The sequence below is a fragment of the Myotis brandtii genome, unplaced genomic scaffold (assembly GCF_000412655.1).
Source record: "Myotis brandtii unplaced genomic scaffold, ASM41265v1 scaffold503, whole genome shotgun sequence".
In the NCBI taxonomy this organism is placed as follows: Eukaryota; Metazoa; Chordata; class Mammalia; order Chiroptera; family Vespertilionidae; genus Myotis; species Myotis brandtii.
In genome coordinates, this window is record NW_005369181.1 from 142,589 (window position 1) to 151,289 (window position 8,701).

Here is an 8,701-nt window from a genome sequence, read left to right on the forward strand (position 1 = left end):
TAGGTTTTATTTTATTTTATACTAGAGGCTTGGTGTGTGAAAATTCATGCACTGGAGGGGGGGGTCCCTCAGCCTGACCTGCCCTCTCTCATAGTCCAGGAGCCCTCAGGGGTGGGAAGTGACCCGTCGATCAGGGGAAGGCGACACCCCATCACACCTCTGCTGCTGCCACTGCTGGCAGCGCAAGCCTTGGCTGGCCCTGGGCAGCTGGACAGCCACCATCCAAGGCTTGCCTGCACCTCGGGCTGGCCCTGGGTGGCTGGGACTCTGAGGGGACTGGGGGACTACAGAGGCAGGCGCGCAGAGCAGCCAGGCCAGTCTGGGGGCAAGCCCAGCCTTGCCACGTGCCTGCCGCCCTGGCAGGGCTGAGTGGACTGGGCATCACCATCTTGTGGCAGTGGGTGCCACCATCTTTGAGGGCAGGGTAGTCAATTAGCATATTTCCTCCTTATTGGTTGTGGTCGCCACCATCTTTGTGACAGCATGAGGGTCAATTAGCATATTCCCTCTTTATTAGGTAGGATTTTATTTTTATTGAATTTATTGAGGTGACATTGGTTAAAAAAGTTATGTTTCAGGTGTACAATTCTATAATATATCAAGTGTATACTATATTGTGTGTTCAACGCTCAAAGTCAAATCTCTTTCCGTCACTATTGATGACCCCCTTTACCCTCTTTCACCGCCCCCACCCCCTGTTCCTCTGGTAATCACCATATTGTTGTCTGTGTCTATGAGTTTTGGGGGGGGGGTTTTTTGGCTTAATCCTTTCACCTTTTCACCCAGTCCCCCAACTCCCCTTCCCTCTAACAACTGTCAGTCTGTTTTCTGTATCTACAGGTCTGTTTCTATTTTGTTTAGTAGTATTCCATTATGTAAATGTACCACAGCTTTTTTGTCCACTCATCAACTGATGGGCAAATGGGCTATTTCCTAATCTTGGCTATTGCAAATAACACTTCAATGAACATGGGGGTACATATATACTTTCAAATCAGTGTCTTGGGCTTCTTTTGATATATTCCTAGAAGTGGAAATTATTTTTAGTCAGTACTATTTAACACTAGAGTATTATTTTTTCCCTTGAACGCAAGCATGTTTGGGTCTTAGGTCTGAGAAAATAGTGCCACTTATATCTAGAATGTCATGTCAGGGGTCACCATATTAGGTCAGCAATATTTCCTTCAAGCTTTATGAACAGTTATTTATAGCATTTTTGTAGTTTAATTTTAGGAAAGACATCTAGGTGAATTGCTAGTGTCCTCCATGTGGGTCTTGCTTCAGATGTAATTTCTTTTACTCTACTGCTGACCTGAGAAGCCAGATCTGTCTTCAAAGCCATGGTATATTTTCTTCAAAAATTGCTATAAAATTTAACTGCATTCTAATTTTTGATGGTTGGTAGAAAAGTGAACATGTAATAATTCTGAAACAAATTGAATTTGTTAGCACCACAAAAGATATAACTCAAGGTTAATGATCTGCTCTATTATCTGTTGATGCTTTAACTCTTCTGTTTATATAAATACACTAGAGGTCTGGTGCATGAAATTTGTTTTGTGCATGACGAGGCGGGGAAGTACCTCAGCCCAGCCTGCACTCTCTTGCAATCTGAGACCCCTTGGGGGATGTCTGACTGCCGGTTTAGGTCCGATCCTGCCGGGCCTAAACTGGCAGTCAGACATCCCTCTCGCAATCTGGGACTGCTGGCTCCTAACTGCTCTCCTGCCTGCCTTCCTGCCTGCCTGATCGCCCCTAACTGCTCGCATGCCTGCCTGATTGCCTCTCACCGCCTCTGCCTTGGCCCCCGCTGCGGCAGCTTCATCCAGAAGGTTGTTCGGCTGTACGGTCTAATTAGCATATTACGTTTTTATTATTATAGATTCCCTGACAAATTGGCACTTTCCATGATTGAAGACAAAGCTTTTTTTTTAATTTCTTACTGAATGATGTTTGTTTCTTCATCTTTGTTAATAGCAAAGCCTACATTGAACAACAATGTCCAATAATCTACAATAAAGTATGTGACTTAAAGACTGTTCTAATGCTGTCATTCCACAAGATGTCCTCCTGTGTCAGATGTACAGGCACATCCAGCAGGGACAAATTCAACAGAGCCAAGGTCAAAGGGCAGAAATAAACATTCTGCTTTACGAAAGACCTTTAGAAGATTAAGCAATGCAATACAATATAAAGTAATAAAATGCAAATCTGATCAATACAAAGGCAAACATAATAACAAAGAAAAAAATTACCAAGTTATGAGTGCCATATCAAACTGCATATATGTTTACTTATACTTTTGTTGACAAATGCTTACTGAGTGTTCACCACGGTCTAAGATTCAGTGGAGAGCAGGATGGCCAAGGTCTCTGCTATGGTAAGAGTGAAAAAACAAACAATGAAATATTATACTACATCGAGAACACCACACTACAAAAGAATCAAGAGTGTAAAAGGACAGAGAGTGATCAAGTAGTTTTTTTAGATTTGGTAATTAGGGAAGTTCTCTCAACATAGGTGACTTTAAGCTGAGATTTCTGTGACAATAGGGAACCAGCCATATAGAAACCTGGGGCAAATTATTCCAGGCAAAATTATTAGACAGGATCTTGGCACATTTGAAAACCTGAAAGAGTTTTACAGCCAAGTGGAGCAAGAAAAGGAAAGACTAGTAGTCCTGGGAGATATTGAGGGAGTAGACATATAGGTTTTATTTGCCAGGCTAAGGGATTTTTATTTTAAGCTAAGTGAGACTCAGAATCATTGAAAATGGATAAACAGGGGAGTCAGATGATTACCTGACATACACTTGTAAAAGGTAATTGTAGCTGTTGTGTTGAGAATAGAGAAAATGATAGTAAGGATATTAACAGAGAACAGGATTAAAGAAGACATACAATGTCTCACCCAGCTTTTCTTGTCCCACTTTTGGCCAGACTTCCTGGAAGTTCTATCTAGAAGCTATTACTGATATTTCACTTGACTAGAACTAAGCCACAGGGCCACATCTAACTTTCAGAAAGACTAGAAAAATGTAATCTTTTACTTGAGCAATTGTCATTCTTAAAAAAAAAAACAACATTGGATGTACTATAATAAAAGAAGATGAAAAATAGATAATAATAAGAAGCAATTCAGTATGCACTACAGTAAAAAAAAAGCTAGTGTAGTTTGGGAAATGTGGTTTTGAGGATATATGGATAAAGTTCCATATATGAGGATATATGCATGATACCTGAGAAGCAGAACCCAACTCTGTTACTCAAATAGAAAAGATGATTTAAATAAATCAATAATACTACTATTCTTTAACATAACTTCTAGCTCTGGCCTTTGCAGCAAAATGGTATTTACTAAAAAATACTTGAGCAACTCTACCATATATCATATGTTTTATTTATAAGTTGTTTCTCTTTTGCCATGTCCCAACTTAGAGTATCGCATCATAAAACAGGAAATAGGACAAATTCTGCTGCTGAGAAGCTACATAATATTTCTAAGGATAAAGCATCACTAGCTAGCAGGTAGTAAAGAAGATAATATATTTGGACTCTGAACAACTGAATTCCAATCAAGATTGTTGCTATATACCTGTGTGACCATCACATTATACTTCACCTCTTTGAGCTTCTGTTATATCATTTCCATTACAGAATAGTCTTAAGAATGTGCCTTCAAGGCCACATTAGGGTGAAAGAAAAGAGGCAGACAAGAAAAAGAACAATGAGAAGGCTGAATTCTAGGTTTCCTGTTCAGTTAAAACTAGATAATTACAATTTTACTGCTTTTTCATGATCGAATCAATTGACGTTTTTATTCCAATAAAAAATTGAACAGCATGAAACAATTTCTAAGTCCCTTTGAGCAAAACAATCCATGATCCTAAGACTTTTCAGCGGGTATTAATTTTTCTAAGTATGTGTTATAACTGAAGGAGGAGCATATGAGCAGTAGTTCCACCACCTTGGGGCAGACGTGCAGTAACTGCACAGAGTGAACAAAAGCTAAATAACAATGCAAATAAAAAGCCCACATATAATAAGCATTTTTATACAGAAGAACATTATGTTAACAAAATAACGAGTTTGAGAGTTTTTTTTGCCCATACCTAATTTTATGTTTTCTCACTTCAAATGCTGAGTTAAAATATGTCATTTTTTTAGACATTCACAGGAATTGGAACTTCACAAGTACTAATATTTTTATTTTAAAATTCCTGATTAACTTTTTTATTAAAGAATATACCTAACTTCATATAAATTACATTTTTTTTTAAAAAAAACACTAAAACATATCTGGTTCTCACAAGCAAATTCTAAGAAAATTATAAGAACTGTTAAGCATATTTACTTTTTATTTAAAGATATGTCTATTTTGCATAAAATAAATTTATAAATGGCAATTATCAGATACACAAAACAATATAGGCTCGGTTGGCTCTGCAAAATCTCTATCCAGGTTTTGAATCCAGCTGGTACTTTAAAATTTTTGATGATGCAGTATAATATACAACCATCTAATTTCACACTTCAGGTAAAAAAGAAAGAAGAGGAAGAAGAAGAAGAAGAAGAAGAAGAAGAAGAAGAAGAAGAAGAAGAAGAAGGAGGAGGAGGAGGAGGAGAAGAAGAAGAAGAAGAAGAAGAAGAAGGAGGAGGAGGAGGAGGAGGAGGAGGATGGGGAGGAGAAAACTTTGAAGACTTTCCAGAGAATTAGTTTTCAAAGCAAATCATAAAATTGTAAGACCCTCACCAAATAACTCTGGAACTAGAGAACAAGGGTGATCAAAAATTTCAAAGTATTGCATATGCCATGTAACTCTTGCCATTGCTTTTGACTTCTATTAAAGAAAAAAAAAACATTGCAGTCATTTTTTAATTGCCTTTCACATTCAACCATGCTTATTTAATTAGTACTCAGGTTCTTTATTGAGGAATAAAAAATGATTAAACAGGAAGTGCTTTATATATTAAAGAGAGATGTTGAATTCTGAGCTCATCACACTAATTCCTGAAGCGTTGAAAATCTTCTATTGAGGCTGATACTTAGTATGATTTCAACATTTTATTAAGTACATAATACATGCAAGGTATTAGTTTAAATAATGTACATAGGTTATTTTCCTTAAAACTCAAAATAACAATGTGATTAAATATTTTATATATCTGAATGTATCATTTATTTTATGTTAATTAAGCCAGAAATTTCCAGTAAGAAAATGTTCATATACCACTTTTTTTTAGTAACAAAAAATATGCCAAATATCATAAATAGAGCTCTAAAATGGTGAGTGAATTTTAATGTTTGGAAAACTCCTAATAACAAGTGTAGTTTTAGATTAAAATATTTTTACATACTCTAATTCATATAATAATCACAAGAACATGAAAAAATACAGTACCATTATTTACACTTTTCAAGTAAATAACCTTCAATTTAAAAATTCATGGCATGCCTAGGTTTACACTAAGAATGACAGGTATTCTTGAACAGGTTCCCTTGCTCCATTTTCTATATTAGTTCCACCATCATATGTCTATAAATTATAGTAGAGATGTCTGTATTCAGAAGATATTCAAAAAGATACTCTTGGAAAATGATATATATTTATTATGTATACCGTAATTTCTTCTTGAAAGTATATTTAATTTTCTTTTTTTGGTATTATTCTCTCAGATAAGATAATATGTATCCAAAGGCAAATGCAAACCATCCTGAAAAAAAATGAATATGCAAATTGCCGTATCTTTTGAAAAATTAAATAAAATAGGCATCTTAACTAAAAATTACCAAAATAACATATTTAAAATACATGAATATACAGGTTAGTAAACTAATACAATCATTTCCTTCATTTTATAACCACTGTTAGTAATTCCTTCTAAGTCAAATCTCTCAAATATGATTACATTTTGTTTATTATGATTGTTATATATTATTTAATTATTACATTACATACTTTAATATATTTTAAACATGCTGATGTCAAAAACATATTTAGTTGGAAAATTCAAAATTTTTAGAATTATTATTATCATGTTATTTTTTATATATTTATTTTATTGTTGACAGTATTATAGATGTTTCCCATCCTCCCTCCCTTTTACCCCTCTCTGCCTAGGCCCTACCCACCACCCCTCCAGGTCTTCACCCTATTGTCCATGTCCATGGGCTATGCATACACTATATAATAAAGAGGTAATATGCAAATTGACCATCACTCCAACACACAAGATGGTTCCCCCCATGTGGTTAAATATGGCTGCCCCCATGTGGATACAAGATGGCCGGCAGGAGAGGGAACTGGTGGCCGATCAGGCTAGCAGGAGAGGGCAGTTGAGGAGAACCAGGCCTGCAGGGGAGGGAAGTTAAGGGTGACCAGGCTGGCAGGGGAGGACAGTTAAGGGTGACCAGGCAGGCAGGGGAGGGCAGTTAGGGGCAATAGGGCTGGCAGGGGAGCAGTTAGGCACTGATCAGCCTGGCAGTGGGGAGCAGTGCACTGATCAGGCTGGCAGTGGAGTGGTTAAGGGGTGAGCAGGCTGGCAGACAGAAGTGGTTAGGGGCAATCAGGCAGGCAGGCAAGCGGTTGGAACCAGCAGTCCTGGATTGTGAGAAGGATGTCCGACTGCCTGTTTAGCCCTGGCCACCGGGATTGGGCCTAACCGGGCAGTCGGACATCCCTCAAAGGGTCCCAGATTGGAGAGGATGAAGGCTGGGCTGAGGGACTCACCCCCCCATGCATGAATTTCATGCACCGGGCCTCTAGTCCTATTTAATAAAAGCCTAATATGCAAATTGTTCACTGGTAGTTCAACCGGGAATTTGACTGCTCACTATGATGAGCTCCGACCACCAGGGGGCAACGTGGAACATGGTGGGAGTTGGCAACAATGGTGCTGGCAGTGAGCGGCAGTGGAGGCGCTGCTGGCCCCAATGGCCCTGACAAGAGTGGGACCATGGTGGGATGGTGGCACAGGTGAGTGAGCAGTGCCAGGCCGACGCAGATGTGAGTGGGGGCCCAATCGCCCAGCCAATCAGCCCACAGATGGTGACCAGAGGTGGTGGTGGTGGTGGGCAGGGTCGCCACACAGCTCCCAGGCGATGAGGTAACCAGGCGGGGGGCCCAGCCCCAATTGATTGCCCCACAGGCAGGATGGTGTAGCAGGTGAGGGGACAGCACCAGGCTATGGTGGTGTGCCTGGTGGGACTGCGGGGCTGCAGGGCTGCGAGGCTGGGGACGCGAGTCCTCTTTTTTATACCTGCATAGCATTCCCTTTTCCCGGTAGTTCGACCGGGAATTTGACTGCTCACTATGATGAGCTCCGACCACCAGGGGGCAGCGTGGAAAATGGTGGGAGTCGGCAACAATGGTGCTGGCAGTGAGCGGCAGTGGAGACGCTGCTGGCCCCGATGGCCCTGACAAGAATGGGACCATGGTGGGATGGTGGAGCAGGTGAGTGAGCAGTGCCAGGCCGACACAGGTGTGAGTGGGGGCCCAATCGCCCAGCCAATCAGCCCACAGATGGTGACCAGAGGTGGTGGTGGTGGTGGGCAGGGTCGCCACACAGCTCCCAGGCGATGAGGTAACCAGGCGGGGGGCCCAGCCCCAATTGATTGCCCCACAGGCGGGATGGTGTAGCAGGTGAGGAGACAGCACCAGGCTATGGTGGTATGCCTGGCGGGGCTGCGGGGCTGCAGGGCTGCAAGGCTGGGGACCCGAGTCCTCTTTTTTATACCTGCATAGCATTCCCTTTTGTAAATGTCATGTAGCTTTTTATACATTCATCTACTGATGGACACTTGGGCTGTTTCTAAATCTCAGCTATTATAAATAACTAGGGGCCCATGCACCTTGAAAGGAACTGTGGGCCAAAAGGCTGCAGTGGGCAAAGGGGTGGGTCTCGGCCCATCCTCTCCTCTCCCTCCCTGTCTGCCAGCAGCCATGCTCCTGCAGTCGCCCCACCCATGCACTGATGGCGCTGGCCCTGCTCACACCCACTGATGGTGTGGAGCAGGGGCGATTGGGGCTGGCTCCAGCGGTGCGAGCAGGGCCAGCGCCACCAGCAGGTGTGAGCAGTGGCTGCTGCACTTCCTGATTGACACTCAGGAGCAGGGAGAGGTGGAGAATCCCTCAGGGGCAATCAGGACTGGCAACGCGTGTTGACAGCAGGTGCGAGAGGTGGTTTGGGCACCGGCTGCAGGTGAGAACAGAGCCAGCACCGGCAGTGGGTACAAGCAGTGGCTCTGGCACCAGCAGCAGGTGCGAGCGGGGCTGTCGCCAGCAGCGGGTGTGAGCGGCAGCTGCCAGCCCAAATCGCCCCTCAGGAGCAGGGGGAGGTGGAGAAGCCCTGTGGGGTGATTGGCGCTGGCAGCCACTCCTCACACCTGCTCATGGCACCGAGCGATCGGGGCCAGGCTAGGCACTGGCAGTGCGTGTGAGTGGCGGTTCTGGTACAGGAGCAAAGAACTTTCAGTAACCACCATAGGCTTGCCCCGATGACAGCAACTGATACCCCACCTTTATCAGGCACCCCCACTCACCTGCTCCATCATCCCACCGCAGCCGACACCTGTCATGTTCTGAGCACTCCCCCTGGTGGTCAGCAGATGTCCTAGTGACTGATTGTTCGATTGTTCCACCATTTGGTCTATTTGCATATTAGGGTTTTATATATATACTAGAGGCCCAGTGCACAAAAAT